Source organism: Chinchilla lanigera, unplaced genomic scaffold (assembly GCF_000276665.1).
Source record: "Chinchilla lanigera isolate Chin_1 unplaced genomic scaffold, ChiLan1.0 scaffold00089, whole genome shotgun sequence".
Taxonomy (NCBI): Eukaryota; Metazoa; Chordata; class Mammalia; order Rodentia; family Chinchillidae; genus Chinchilla; species Chinchilla lanigera.
Window position 1 is genome coordinate 521,229 of NW_004955490.1, and position 14,706 is coordinate 535,934.

The following is a 14,706-nucleotide window of genomic DNA, read 5'->3' on the forward strand; positions in this document are numbered from 1 at the left end:
AAACTTCCACAGTGGCAGAAGAAGCTGGACTAAGGCATTTCAGAAAGGCATGCCTCTAAAAGGCAAGGCATTCGGCTCTGGTTACATATTGGCTTTGAGCCCGACCTGAACTCCGGGTGGTGGAGCTTATCAAATAGCTTGGTCGTTCCAACCACACTGGCAGCTTTCCCACACTACCATACTTCACAGTGATAGCTGATGAGTGTAAGTGGACACAGCACATACCCAGAGAGGAACACAGGAAGTTCCCTGAGAGGATGACCACTGAAACAGAGCCTACTGCTCAGAGGGGCTTGATGAACACAATCCAAGTACAACTGAGAAGCGTGTTACATACCAGCAGGAGAAAAAAATCGGGGTTGGAGATCTGTCTGCGCTTGAGTCTCTACTCACACTGGGAGAGGCTGACACACTTCGATTTTCTTAGAATAATGTGACCTGGAAAGGAAAGAAAGTGTTATTGAAAACCTTTCCACAGATACAAGCCAATATTCCTAAGAATTCAGCACTTAAAAAAAGGAAACCCCATTCTACTTTAACTATTTAGAACAACACCAAAGCCCTTCCAGCCACTACAGACCCTCAGGAGAAATGAGCTCAGGGCACGGATGGCCTGGGCTCCTAGTGCAGAGCCCATTGTGGTGTCATCCACTGTGATGGCTGAGTGACTTTACAGTGCACTCTGCAGGCCTCCAGGCTTGTGGCAAAGGCCCTGCTCAGCCTTTTCTGATCTTGTGAGCTGCTGTCCTGAACTTCCTGCAATAAATGACCTGTTGGCCCTACATCCACAATTACAGAAATGTCTTCTGCCTTTGTGTATTCATCATGGCATCAGGCGTCAGTCAGGCAACAGTTTGGAGTTTACACAGCATTGTTACACCAGTAGTTGTAAATAAGGGGCTGGTGACTCAGGTCCGTGGATTTAAAAAAAAAAAAAAAGAAAGCAGTTGTAAGCGTGAGAGGGTACTGCAAATACCTGTTCATACACACATTCCAAAGAGATGCCCGTTATAGAAGCACGCATGTCTACTGTGCTTGGCTTCACCTCAGTTTTTTAAAGTGTTGAAGGTCATAAGCCATGTTCTAATGGTATGGGCCATCCCACACATTCTGGCCTTAATCCTGACCCGTTTCCAAGGCCAAACATGGCAGTATGTCTTGCATTCAATCCCAGACGTTACCATCCAGCTAGTGGGTTCTTCTCTCAGCCCAGAAAGAATTACAAGTTAGAGTCAGCAGAAGACAGAGAAAACGTGTTTATTGTAGAGCAAGAGCAGAAAGCAGCACTTATTGTGAAGGGAAAGCAAATAGTTCTCCTGAAAAATGAACCTAGAAGGGGGCCCAAAAAGGGTTACCAAAGAAGTTTCTTTATTTAGGGATTTTCATACACAAAAAAATTACTTTTTGGCCAAGTTTCGATTGACCTACAAGGTTACAATGCAGAACGTTTGACATAGAAGTGAAACTATAGAGCTCAGGGTAGGTAGCAGGAGTACTTTTGGGAGCATCATTCATTGTAACTTTGAATAGTCAACCCAAACAGCCTTGCTGACTTCCTCTGTGTCTGGCCCTCCTCCAGGTGCCACGGATCTCTACTTGGTCTGTGGAGCTCTCTTTGACAGAACACTTCCCACAACCCCTTCCCTTCATGAAGGAGCATTACTCTGAGAAATCTTCTCACCCTCCCATAGAACCTTGCTCCTGTTAGATTAGGAAATGGTATGCAAACCTTAGAAAACAGAGTATCAGTCCAACCATGCCAGCGTGGAGGCCCATGATCCATTCTCCCCAGATTTCTTAGTATTTCCCTGTTTTATTCTCCTACTGAGTTTGTTCTCCATCTGCTGATGGAGGAGAGGCACAGGTCTTTTGTTATCTCCTTCTTTCATCAGCGACATTACTATATGTCAGTGACGAATCTATAGGAGAAATCCGTAGGAAACAGAGCACAGGGCTTGTCACTGCAATGTGCATTCCCAGGTCTCTGCAAGGCCGTCACTTCATCTCCCTTGGGTCTTTCTTTTTGGCTAGGCTTCTGGGCAAATCTATCAGAAGGTGCAAATCCCACATCCACCACACACCATTCCCTTTCCCTGACTAGTCTGCTGCATAGCAGAGGAAACTATCCATCAGAAAATAGGAAAAACTTAAAGTTTTAAGCATATACAAGGACTTTCTAATCAGAACCCCAACTGCACAAAAGAAATGCTAAAAATCAACAAATGGGATCATATAAAATTAAAAATCATCTGACCAGCAAAGAAACCAACCAACGGATTGAAAAGACAACCTACAGAATGAGAGAGAAATTTTTGCCTATTACTCATCAGACAAAGGCCTTATATCTAGAATAAATAAAGAACTCAAAAAATTTGACCCCCAAATGAAAAGATCCAATCAAAAACTGGGCAACTAAAATAAACAGACACTTTTGTAAAAAAAAAAAAAAAAAAGTACAAATTCCCATTTAATACATGAAAAACTATTCAACATCACTGGCCTTCTGAGAAATTCCAATTAAAACAGCACTAAGATTTACTCTTACCCCAGAAAACATGACAATCCTCAAGAAATAAAATAATAACACATGCTGGTGGAGCTGAGGGGAAAAAGGAACACTTCTTCATTGTTAGTGGGTATTTAAACTAGTACAACTACCATGGAAATCACTATAGAGATGCCTCAAAGAATTTAAAGTAGAAATTCCATCTGGCCCAGCTATTTTCCTTTTAGATATCTTCCCTAAAGAGTTGAAGATACTGTATTACAGTGACACATAGAAATCCATGTTTATAGCAGCACAATTCATAATAGCTAAATCCTGTAAGTGGCCTATATGTCCATCAGCAGATCAATGGATAAAGAATATGTGTTCTTCATGGACAATAGATTACAACTCTGCTATAAAGAAAGATAAACGTAAATTATTTGTAGAAAAATGAATGTACATCGAGCCATTAATGCTAAGTGAAATATATCAGGTGCACAACTTAAATATTGCATAGTTTCTCTTATATGAGGAACTCTAAATATAAATGAAAAGCAAAATAAAGATAAACAGTAGGAAATAGCAAGAAAGATCTGTAGCAAATGGAAAGGGAATTAAGAGATGGAGGAAGAAGGCAGGGTAGGTAAAGATTTACAAAAGGGAATTGTGATGTGTTGTATACTTGTACCAACTTCCTACAAGGAACGTGATCATTATGTACTACAGACAGCTACAAAAAAAGGGGAAAAGGATCTAAGAGATAGGAAGGAGAAAGAAGGAGGCGAAAGGGGCAAAGAAAGAATTAAAATATGTCATGTACATGTACCAACTCCAATGAATGTAATCATTATGTACTATGAGCACGTACTCATTATTAAAAGAAAGAAAAAAGTCCATTGGCCCATCTTACCTGAAGATAGGTCATAGAACCCTCATTCTAGAGGGGTTCTGCCTTACACAAGGAGAAAGGGTGGGAAGTGTGGTGCTGAATGAAACCCAGAGAGCTCAGGAAGGATGTGGGTAGTCCTTGCTGGGTTTTCCCCCCTCAGTCTATAGCCATTAGATCACACTCTTTTGTCCAATCGCATTTCTACATGGCTATCCATTCTTCATTGAACTTCAACATAAAAATAGACCCTTTTCTTTGGATCTTTGAGCCTTCATTTCTCAAGGATCTTGTTTCACACAAAACTTTGATTAAATAAATTTGATATACTTTTCTCTGGTTAACTTGTCTTGTTATAGAAGTGTCAGCTGTGACTTTTACGATGGGCAAGAAAAGGTATGGCACATTTCTGCCCCTACACAAATAAAAAATTACAATACATATTGTATCCCTAGGAATTATTTTGTAAGAATTTCATTTCCTCTTAGGTAACTTTTACAAAATACTGTACACCTAACATTCCACATGAGTATTTTCTGTGTTTGAAAATTTGAAGCAAGGTTAGAAAAATTAAGATTTTTGTCACAAATAAACATAAGCTATTAAATATTGCTGAAGAAAGTGAAAATATATTTCCAAAAGAGTTAAAGACATCATATCACAGTAATCTATGCATACCAATTTTTATAGCAGCACAATGCATAATAGCAAAATCTTGGAAACAGGCTATATGTCCATCAACCAATGAATGGATAAAAAAATGTGTTATTTATACACTATGGAGTACTACTCTGCAGTAAAGAAGGATAAACTCGAGTCAGTTGTAGGAAAATGGATGCACCTTGAGTCCATAATGTTAAGTGAAGTAACTTGGACACACAAGCCTAAATATTACATGGTTTATCTTATATGAAAAATTTAATATATAAATAAAGTACAAAGTTCAAGAAAGATAATAGAATAAAAGAGAGAAAAAAAGGTATTATAATCCAGCATGAATAACATATCTAAATGTGTACCTTGACTTTGTACAATTGTCTTATGTGGTTTTTTGCCTATTAGTCAGGTTGTTATTCTGTATATATGATAATTAACTTTATAAGGTTTTATAAATAAATGAATTTAATACTGGCAAAAATAAAAGGAAAGTGGAAGGAAGGGTAGAAAAAGAAGAATTAAAATGTGTTATGTACATGTTTCAATTTCCTACAATGAATGTAATCATTATGTACTACAAACATATACTAATAAAATTCAAAAAATATTAAGATATAAATGTAAGCTTACAAAATGACATCTTTGTCATTTATAACATTAAGGTGTAATACATTTAAGATTGCTACTATTTCTGAAATATAATTTTCATAATTAAGTTGTATAATACTTTTTTCCTAGGTAAAATAATTTTAGAAATTTACATATTGATGTAGCCTATATGTGTAATAGGAAAAATTTGAGAGGTTAGGTTTTATTTCATTCTGTTTGATATAATTTCAATAGAAAATGATAGTTCTTAAAGTGTGAATTGTAGATAATAACATCCCCTAAGGAAATATTTACAAATTCTTTTTCTTTATAAAAAGACAAAAAATTATTAAACTCTGGTACTGGGGATTGAACCCAGGGCCTTCACACTTACATACATCCCCAGCATTAATTTTTTATATTTTTCTTTGAGACAGTCTCACTAAATTGCCTGGGTAGGCTTCAATTTGAGACTCTCCTGTTTCAGTCTCCCAGAGTGCTGGGATTGCAAGCACATGCCACCATGCTAACCTTTTATAATATTGCAGACAATTTACCTTACTATTGTTCCAATTAGATATATTGCTTTTATTATCTTAAATTTGATGTCAGAAAAAAATGTTCATTCAATTTATCCCTTTTGGCATTATCCCCTCAGCTTTTTATTAAGTTGCCCAGAATGAGCTCTATTTGTGATCCTCCTGCCTCAGCATTCCAGAGTGCTGGGATTATTAGCATGCACCACCATGCCCAACTAGAAGCATTTACTTCTAAACTCTGGAATTTAAGTTACATGAAGCATCAATTTTAAAAATCAAAGAGAAAATTTTATGGTTTGTATCTAGATGTTCTCCCAAAGCCTCATAAAGTCATGGGTGTAGGCTTTTAGAGTTTGTGACTGATTCACGGTCCAGTGCTAGGATTATGGGTATGAGTGCTATACCCACCCTGGGGGCGGGCATCCTACATACAATATAAGGGAGAGAAAGAGGCTTGCTTTCTGCTACTCCTCCTTTTTTGCTCTTGTTGCTTTTGCTGTCTGCTTCTGCCATGAACTGTTGCTCCTCTGCCATGCCACCCTTCCTTGGAGCCAGGTGACTGTGGACTGAAACCTCCACAAACTGTGAGCTAAATAAACCGTTCCCTCTTTAATTTTGTGTGTTGGGTATTTTGTCTCCATAACTAGAGAAATGTAACCAAGATAGAAAAGAAAAAGAAAAAAACATAAACTTGTCTTTAGATGTCATAATGATTTTTATACAAAAGTGAGAAATGCATCCCTTGATAATATAGTACCAAACTACTACAGTCGAGAAGTATGCAACTTCCTAGGTTTGTGTGCTTTTGAAAATACTCTTTTGCTATGAACCTAGAGAAGCAATCTGCCTTAAATGCTGCTACAAATTAACATCACATTTGTCTTCTAGGTGTGTTTTTTTGTTTGCAATTATGAGCATTGAACCCAAGGCCTGAAGTATGCTGGGCAAATAGTCTACCCCTACCTAGCCCATAAGAATTTTTACTGCTGTTTTGTACTTTTAGAAGAAGTGACATGTTAGAAGAATATTTGAAATTAATATGTCTCCAAATGAAGACATTCTGAATATTGTTAACTGCATTACAAAATAATTGTAAACTATAAAGTGAAGTTTTAGAAATCATATCTTTTAATTTATGACATCTGAATACTTCAAGTCTACAAGGTTCTTATTTTTTCCTATATAAAGTGGCTTGGATTTTCTTATTCATTTTCCTCTAGTTCTCTGTTTTATTCTATATCAAGTCAGCCCAATTTAAAAATAAAAATGATGATTCTAAAATGGCATATAATTTTACAGTGGAAAAAGTGCCCTGAAGATGGTCCAGGTCAGCCCTGTCATTTTAGGGTTAAAAAAACTGAACTCCAGACCTGAAAAGGAATCTTTTCTGGACAAGGGCTCTCTAGATCTTCATAGAGAAGTCTGGAGGGACAGATGGGGTAGCTGGGATCACAGAACCCCACAGGACAAAAGAAGGCCATTGCCTGCAAATTCTGGAGGGTCTTGATTTTTAACATCTTTTTTTTTTTTTTAAATAATAACTTCTACTGATTTGTTTTTCTTTGAAAGAAATGCACTCACTCACAGGGCAAGGTAGTTTAAAGATGTAAGCATAGACAGAGGGAGAGAGAGAGAGAGAAAGGCTACAACCCCAGAAATGCACAAGAATGAAGAAAATCCAAATTACAATAGTTTACCTGTAAGGGGGGAAGATGTAAAGAGAAAGGGATTCATAGGGATTTTCAATTGCACTGGAAATGCTTTATTTCTTTGCCTTAGTACTGGGAACTTTACTAGTCCTTATACTTTTTCTTCAACAGTTTGTTAGTATGTCTGAGCTAATGCACAATAAATGTTTTAAAGTAAAAAGAAAGGAAGAGAAAAGAAAGAAACAGTTCCACAGAATGTAGTTATTTTCTCCATAGGAACTGGTAAAGGAAGACTAGAGAACTGGTTTCCAGAGTATTCTTCCTGTATATTCATTGATATTGCTTATAAAGGCAACCTTGAGAGAGAAAGGTAGCAAATGGATATTTGAGCTTTTTTTGTCAAAACATACCTAGATCATCTTAAGATTTAGCAAACATAGCTAAGAAGTTTCACTTTGGAGTGAGAATTTTTGCTGCCTATTTACTCTGAAATAAATTTGAAGGAAAATAAATGCATTAAAAACATAAAATGAGGCAAGTAATCATGCTTGTTCCTTTACCTGTCCCTTTAATTGATCTGTGGAGATTAAAATATGCATATCTATATTTATTAAATAACTTACAAATCCTCAGAGTCATGGTGAGGTTTTCAAGAGCAACATGCTCCACATAGTCTTTGTTTCTTTTCTCTTTCCATTACATTGAACACAGCACCTCTGTTCCCTCACTCTTCCCACTCCCAGCCTTTATTTTGTTCTCTTTAGGGTTGCCATGTTCATGAGTTCCTTTACATAAGCTCAGACAGAGGTATGTAATTGAGGTCATTCCTAAAGGGTAGAGCAAAGGAAAATATGCATCCCTCTCTCCCTCTCTCTCTCTCTCTTTCTCTCTCTCTCTCTCTTTCTCTATCTATCTCTTTCCCTCCTGTTCTTCAGGTTCTGAATCAATAGGAGAAGTTTGCAGCAGATGCTCTGTACTCATACCCTCTGATACACAGTTGGTGAATTGTTAGCCCTCAGCATGTAGCCTGACCTGCATCAGCACACAGAGCTGAGGCCCACACATATAGCTCTGTCTTAGCTGTGTGCAGAAACCCCACACAACTGAGTGTGAAAAGTGTGAAAAAGGATTAAGATGCCTGAGTATGAAGTATCCTACTTCATTTCCTTTAGCTTACTTTTTTTTTTTTTTTTTTTGCAGTACCGGGAATCAAACTCACAACCTCACGCTTGCCAGGCAGGTGCTGTGCCGCTGAGCTAAATCCCCAGCCCCCTAGTTTACTTTCTTTATGTATATGGGGAATGTTACAGTCCAGTTATCACTTAAGTATGACTTCTAATTAACTAATCAATCAGGGTATTTTGCTATCTTCTACATGGAAGAGAAAGAGAAGCATCATAATAAATCTGTTCTTAGACATTTTTCTATTTGTTAGCAAATAGAAGAAAACACAACCGTACATTCTTTCTCTTTTTTATGTAGACTACTAGGGAGTGATATTGTCCACCATGATAACCCAAAAATGTATCACATGCTAAAACCACAAAATAACTGAAGTTTTGGCGCACATTTTAATTCAATAAAGAAAAACAATAATCTTTACAATATTTTTATTTAACAAGCATTTGAGCAAAAATAAATCTAGCTCAGCCTACATTTAATCAAAAAATCTATTTGGTCAAGATATCTTACTCCCTGAACACTTTGTTCAAGTTTCAAAATAGATCATGTATCCCTAAAGCCCCATTACAGGCATGGTATTTAAACAATTTCATTTCTATTAAAAGCATGCATTGTTTCAATAGGAAAAGTATTTTTCAGCTTTACCATATTTTTCCATTGTCATTTCAAATATCCTTTGTATTGAGTAATACACATTCAGTAAGAGAGTTGCACCCCTCATTACTATGACCACTTCATTTTCTGGGATAAATCCTTTTCATTACTCTCATGCATTCAGATATTTAAATTACCTACTTTTGCAAGCTCAGTAAAACATTATCAGCTATATATTTAGGCATATTCAACAATTCTGAGTTTGTTTTTGTTAAGAACAAAGAATATATGAGCTTTGCTTTTATTACAAACCTTCTGCAAAAAAAAAAAAAAAGGAAGGGAAGGAAGGGAACATTTTGTAGTTTCTCCACTATTGTACAATGTACCTCGTAATAATAATAGTAATTATCTCCTTTCATTAAGCATCACACTGAACTTCTCACTCAAGTGCTTTTGTTAAGTAACATTCACCATTTGTTCTAATTTTTAATACAAAAAGGTTTGCATAATTGCATGCTTACATATTGAATTGATGCTTTAAAATAGATGTAGCATCTGGTGATGTTCATATTGCAGAATATAGAACCAAGTAAAAATAAGTGAACTGAAACACCTTTAAAGGGTAGCAAATGTGAATCCCTTTACTCTTAGCTTTTTAATTTAGTTTCAAGTTCCCTTGAGTTTATTCTTTGTTTTTTATAAGAGGCAATGATTACTTTTCAGATGTTGTTACTGCTACAGTTTTGTGACTAAATAATTCTGCAGTAATCTGTGTAATGCTATCTGAGCATATGTATTTTAGTAATGATACTGACTAGTTAGTAAGTGACCATGCTATCACTTGGACATGGCAAAGTTACCAACTCCCCTCACCTGGAATGATTTCCTGTAGTCTTCCCTTTTGCTCCAAAAAGATGAATGTTTTACAGCTATCTTAGTTGAGTTCATGTAGAAAATGGGGTATGCTTTTAACTCTACCCAAGTTTGACTCATCTTTGTGAATCATATGCTAAACTGGAAATAAATGGTAGTGTAAGTGTTCATTTAAACATTTCTGTGCAAATAAAAAGCCTCTTACCTGTATAAATATACACAGTTACTACATGTATAACAAGTTTTTCGGTATAAATTAATAAGATTAGTCATGGACCTGCAAACCATGAGCGGGAATTGGGCTTTGATCCCTCACCACTGCTCCTCCATCCAGGGGCAACAGAGATTAGGATCTCTAGCTGTGGACACTTAGGGATAATAAAAGAGCACTATCTCAGGTTCCCTTGCAAAGCACGATGCAACGCTATAATTATAAATTTTATTTAATTTGTTATTAGCACAGGAAATAAAATACAGGACCACTTAGTTCAAGAGTTAACATGTTGGATTACTATCACGCAAATCCATGAACTGAACATACTGTAGTCCAGAGTTGTTAAATGTTCCACAAAGTCAATGTTCAAGTTGCTGTGCCTGGTATTAGAAACTTTTGGATGATTTTCAGGGATATGCTCAAGTATGACGCCAAGCAGTAGAGTGCTTACCTCACATATGGGAAGTCCCTAGCATGAGAGAGAGAGAGAGAGAGAGAGAGAGAGAGAGAGAGAGAGAGAGATAGAGAGAGAGAGAGAGAGAGATGAATAAATTCTAATGGTAGAGGGAAAGAACAATCCAAGAATATTGACTCCATATTAACAAGCAGTAAATTACTTAGGACACTTATGTATCATATTTGGAAAGAATGCTCTCAGCATCATCTCATGTGCTTCATTCAGCCATTCAACTACTATTTATTGAGCCAGACAGTAATAACTAAAGAACACACACACACACACACACACACAAAATCTTTGGCTTTACAGAGCTTACATTTCAGCAAAGGAGATGGACAATAAACAAAGTAAGTAGATATAACAAATGGTATATAAGACAATGATAAATTCTGTGTAGAAAATAAAAATAATCAAGGAGATAAGAAGCTGTGTGTAGCAAAGGCTATACTATTAAATAGGCACCTTAAGAATGATCTCGATAAGAAGTGACATTTGAGCAAAGGCCTAAAGGAGATAAGAGGGTCAGCTATGGGGAAATCTGCTTAAAATGTCACAAAGAAAAGGCATAGCCCCTTGCAAATGCCTCAAGATTGGGATAGTGGCTGGGATCTTAGAATAGATTAAAGCAGCATGAGTAGAGTGAGTGGGGAAAGAAAAGTAGAGGAACATAAAGTCAAAGTTGTGAGGGGGGAAGAGCTACCACTGAGCTGAATATTTTTAATGCAGTTATAGAAGTCTATTTTTAGTGACAGAGCAGCAGTTCAAATACACTCATGTTTTACATAAAATGACACAGAAAGAGGCTTAGCTGGCTGCTTATGCTGTACCTTGCAGGTATCCAAATGTTGATGGGAGAGGTAGTCACAATATATTCAGTCTAATTATCAGAGACATAGGAGACAATGTTCACAATGGAAACCCCTAGTGCCAGATAAAAATTTCCTTTAGGATGGAGATATCAGGAAGGGCTGAATTATCTCAGTGGGTTAGTACAATACAAGCTATAATAATTAGATATATCCTTTGCCTCTATAGGGAGGGAGTTGCCAAGAATGGAATCCTCTCTCTTGCATGGCAGTGGAGAAATGAACAAATTGTTTTACTTTGAGTTTCTTACTTTAATAGAATCTGTTGGTCATCAAAACTGTTTATTTTTGTTTTTGCACCAGGCTTAGTGGCATACACCTGAAACCCCAGTTACTCGGGAAGATTACTAGTTTGAAGGTAGCCTGGGCAATTTAATGAGACAAAATTAAAAAGGGGATGTAGCTCAGTGGTAACGCATGTAGGAGCTCTCAAGTTCAATACTCAGCACTATAAAAACAAAAAAAAAGAAAAACCCACCTCATCCCACCATTTCAGTTCTCCCTTATGATAGCCATTTATTGTAATTCATTATTATGTTTAAAGTTGATGCCTTCTCACGAGATGCTTCTGATTTAGCAACTCCTGTTGCAATTGCCAACATCCTCAGAAATTGCCAACATCTTCATTTTTTACACGGGCTATTTTCCTGAGACCTTTGCCCATGTGTCATTTTATCCATTTGCTTTTGATTCTTCTAATTTTTAAATTCAGGCCTTCCTGACCTCATTCAAATCTTCTGAGGAAGTGTTGTGTTTCTATTAACTGAGTGCAAGTCACAGGGAGATATTCTATTCTTTTAAAATGTATATTAAATCATCCCAAAGATTATGAAATCACCCAAAGGTTATGACTTCCACATTCTGGATTTTAGCTAAATGCCTGCTGAGTTTTTGCCAGGTCTCCTCCTGAGGTATATTAGAAAGCTGTTGCTCTGGGAATAGTCATGTCTCACGGCCTTCACTCATTGATTAACAAGTAAGAAAAGTCAGTTGCTTTCAAGCAACCAGTGAGGTATTTCCATGCATTTAACCAATTTCTCAAATTGTAATACAAAGCCTGCCAAGGAAGGATTATAAGGAAGAATGAAGACATTTCTTTAGTTTCATCCCACTAAATCGAATCTTTTCCTACCTCAATTTAGTTATCTTCTTAATGCTGAAAAGATAAGCAAAACATGTCAGAAGTCTGGAAATAAAAAATATAACCACCTTTTATTTCTTTATGATAAAAGAAAGAAATGGCCATTTGAGAGCAGTTCTTTCCTCTTTTTAAAGAATTTAAAGAAAAACTTATATTTTTATGATTACAACATTATCTATAGTGATATTTTGTAAGACCGGTTTAGGTTTCCAACTACTTTTATATTCTTTTCTTTTTATGGTATGACCATGAACTACTCTTTGTAATTCCTGAGCAATTATATTGCTGTGGGTTAAAATTTTGGCTAGTTTTCATATATAAATCTTTCTGATAATGTGTTTCTAAAGCTGGAGAATGGTTTTAACTTGAAGTTTAGAAAATGAACATTACCCAAGTACTATGGTTGACCCACCATTATATTTTAAAATGCAAGCCTTTTTATGATGAATCACCAAGCCACTCTATGGGAGTTACCATGGACACTAAGAGGCACTCCACTGCCAAATCAAATGGATAGAAAAACATGGTTCTTTTAATATATTTCAGGTATCTGCAGACTTCCAGAATTGGTTCTGTCACAGATAAGTGGGATTTAGCCTTAATTTGTGAGAGACTTCCTGAAGCATTTCAGCCACACATTTTTATTTCATTTCCCTCTGCACTCTGCCTCAGTCGGTATTTTATTTTTGCGAAAGACCTAACATTTGCAGACAACTGATAATTTCCTAAATGTTAGTTAGCTCTGACAATCAGGCCTAAATTGAACTGACTGGACTGGAAGATAAGACAGAATTTCTTATTGTCTCCTCCTCAGCAAGGAGAGACATTAAATCTTGGAGATAAAGTCTAATTTCTGCCTAACATCCTTTCATTTGGTAAATATTATCCTCCATATGATGTGTCCTTATAATTTTTTGTTGTTCCTATACATACCCTAACACAACGTATTTAAAATCAAGTTATGTTTATGGGAGAATCTTCTTTAATAGGAATTTATAATGTGATCCAGTTGATAGACTTATGAAAGGTATTTGTCTAAGAAGAGGTTTGATATATTGGGGGAATATAATTATGGTATTATGTTTATCATAATATATATTTTGTCTTCTAAAATACCTTTTAGTTAAAGGTTATGAAATGAATTCAGTTCTAAGGAGAAAGTAAAATTAGGGTTACTTCTCTTATTATTATACAATAATTAGCTATTTTCATATGCTATCAGGCAATTTTCAACTGTTTCACATAAATTTATATCCATGAATTTTAATTTTGCATTTATAACAGAGCTCTAAAGCTGATCCATGACATTGGCTGACCAAGGTACCATCAAAAATATATGTCTTTTCTTCATTCCAGTCATTTAAATTATCTTTACTTTTTAGCAAATTAAAAATTATCTCAGTACTAGGCTGACACAACTAATTCCCCTTTCCATGAACTGCTCTATGCCCTTTTAGAGATTAAACCATTAAATATACATAATTCAGCAAAGTGTTGTATAACATTGTTCACTGTCTTATCATATTAATTACCTTTATCTAGGCCACTTGTTCAGAGTTTCACCTACATTAGAACAAGACTATTATTTGTTTTCGTCTCTATAGCAAACACTCAACAGATACATTATGAAAATAGGCAGACAGCTGGTAAATGACTCATTCTCTGCCTCAGGGTTTACAAAGCAATTCTTCAAATCCATCTTTGCCTAGTTCATTTCACATTATCATAATTTCCAGGTCCTCTGCTTTTACTTCCTAAAGATTTGAGCATATCTAATGTATAAAAGATGTTGAAACCAAATCTGATTTTCATCAGTTTTGATATTAGGTAACAGAGTTTCCTTTTAGTAAGTTCTATACCATGTATTCTTGTTATATTTGACAAATAAAATTACATACATTTACTGTGTAAAATACAATGTTTTGATATATGTATATATTTTTGAATGTCAAACTCAAGCCAATTAACATATCCATTACCTCACATATTTTTGGGTGGTGAGAAAACTTAAAACTAAAATGTATGTTTTTTTTATTGGTTCATCTTCCTTTTGTTTTTAGTTACATTTTACAGCACTACTTTCAAAGATTGTGATCATGGGGCTGGGGATTTAGCTCAGCAGCACAGCACCTGCCTGGCAATTGCAAGGTCTTGAGTTTGGTTCCTGGTACCAGAAGAAAAAAAAAAAAAACAAAGATTATGATCATGAAGGTTGTAATGTCGTATTTCCTAGTATGCTAAATTATACATATTCAGCATTTAATTTCAATATAATTATAAGAGATTATTATTATTGTTATTATTACAGTGCTGAGGGTGGAATCCACGGCTTTGTACATGCTAGCTAAGGACTCTACCACTGAGCTACATTCTCAGCCCTTTTAAAAATTTTTGTCTGGATAAATTGCCTAGATTGGCCTTGAACTTTTGATCCTCCCCTTTCAGCCTCCTGAGATAATTTTAAACTTTTAAGAATGGCATTTCTATTATTCTTGGTCTGTATAAAATCAGAATCATAGTTATACAAATACAAGGACTATTGAAACCATTACCAAGTTTGGAGGCAACT

General features: G+C 35.8%; 1 long non-coding RNA gene across 2 annotated transcripts in view; it reads right to left on the reverse strand.

Moving 5' to 3' along the window:
- Positions 1–1,577, reverse strand: part of LOC102025914 — a 7,909-nt gene extending 6,332 nt beyond the window's left edge. The window contains exons 1-2 of one of the 2 annotated variants that reach the window (XR_264027.2): positions 796–1,577; positions 338–438 (exon numbers count right to left, since the gene is read on the reverse strand). This is a non-coding gene — a long non-coding RNA (uncharacterized LOC102025914). Of the gene's footprint in view, positions 1–337; positions 439–580; positions 625–795 lie in introns of those variants that run through there. The other variant, XR_001231208.1, reaches the window with a different exon arrangement.
- Positions 1,578–14,706: the final 13,129 nt, after the last annotated feature.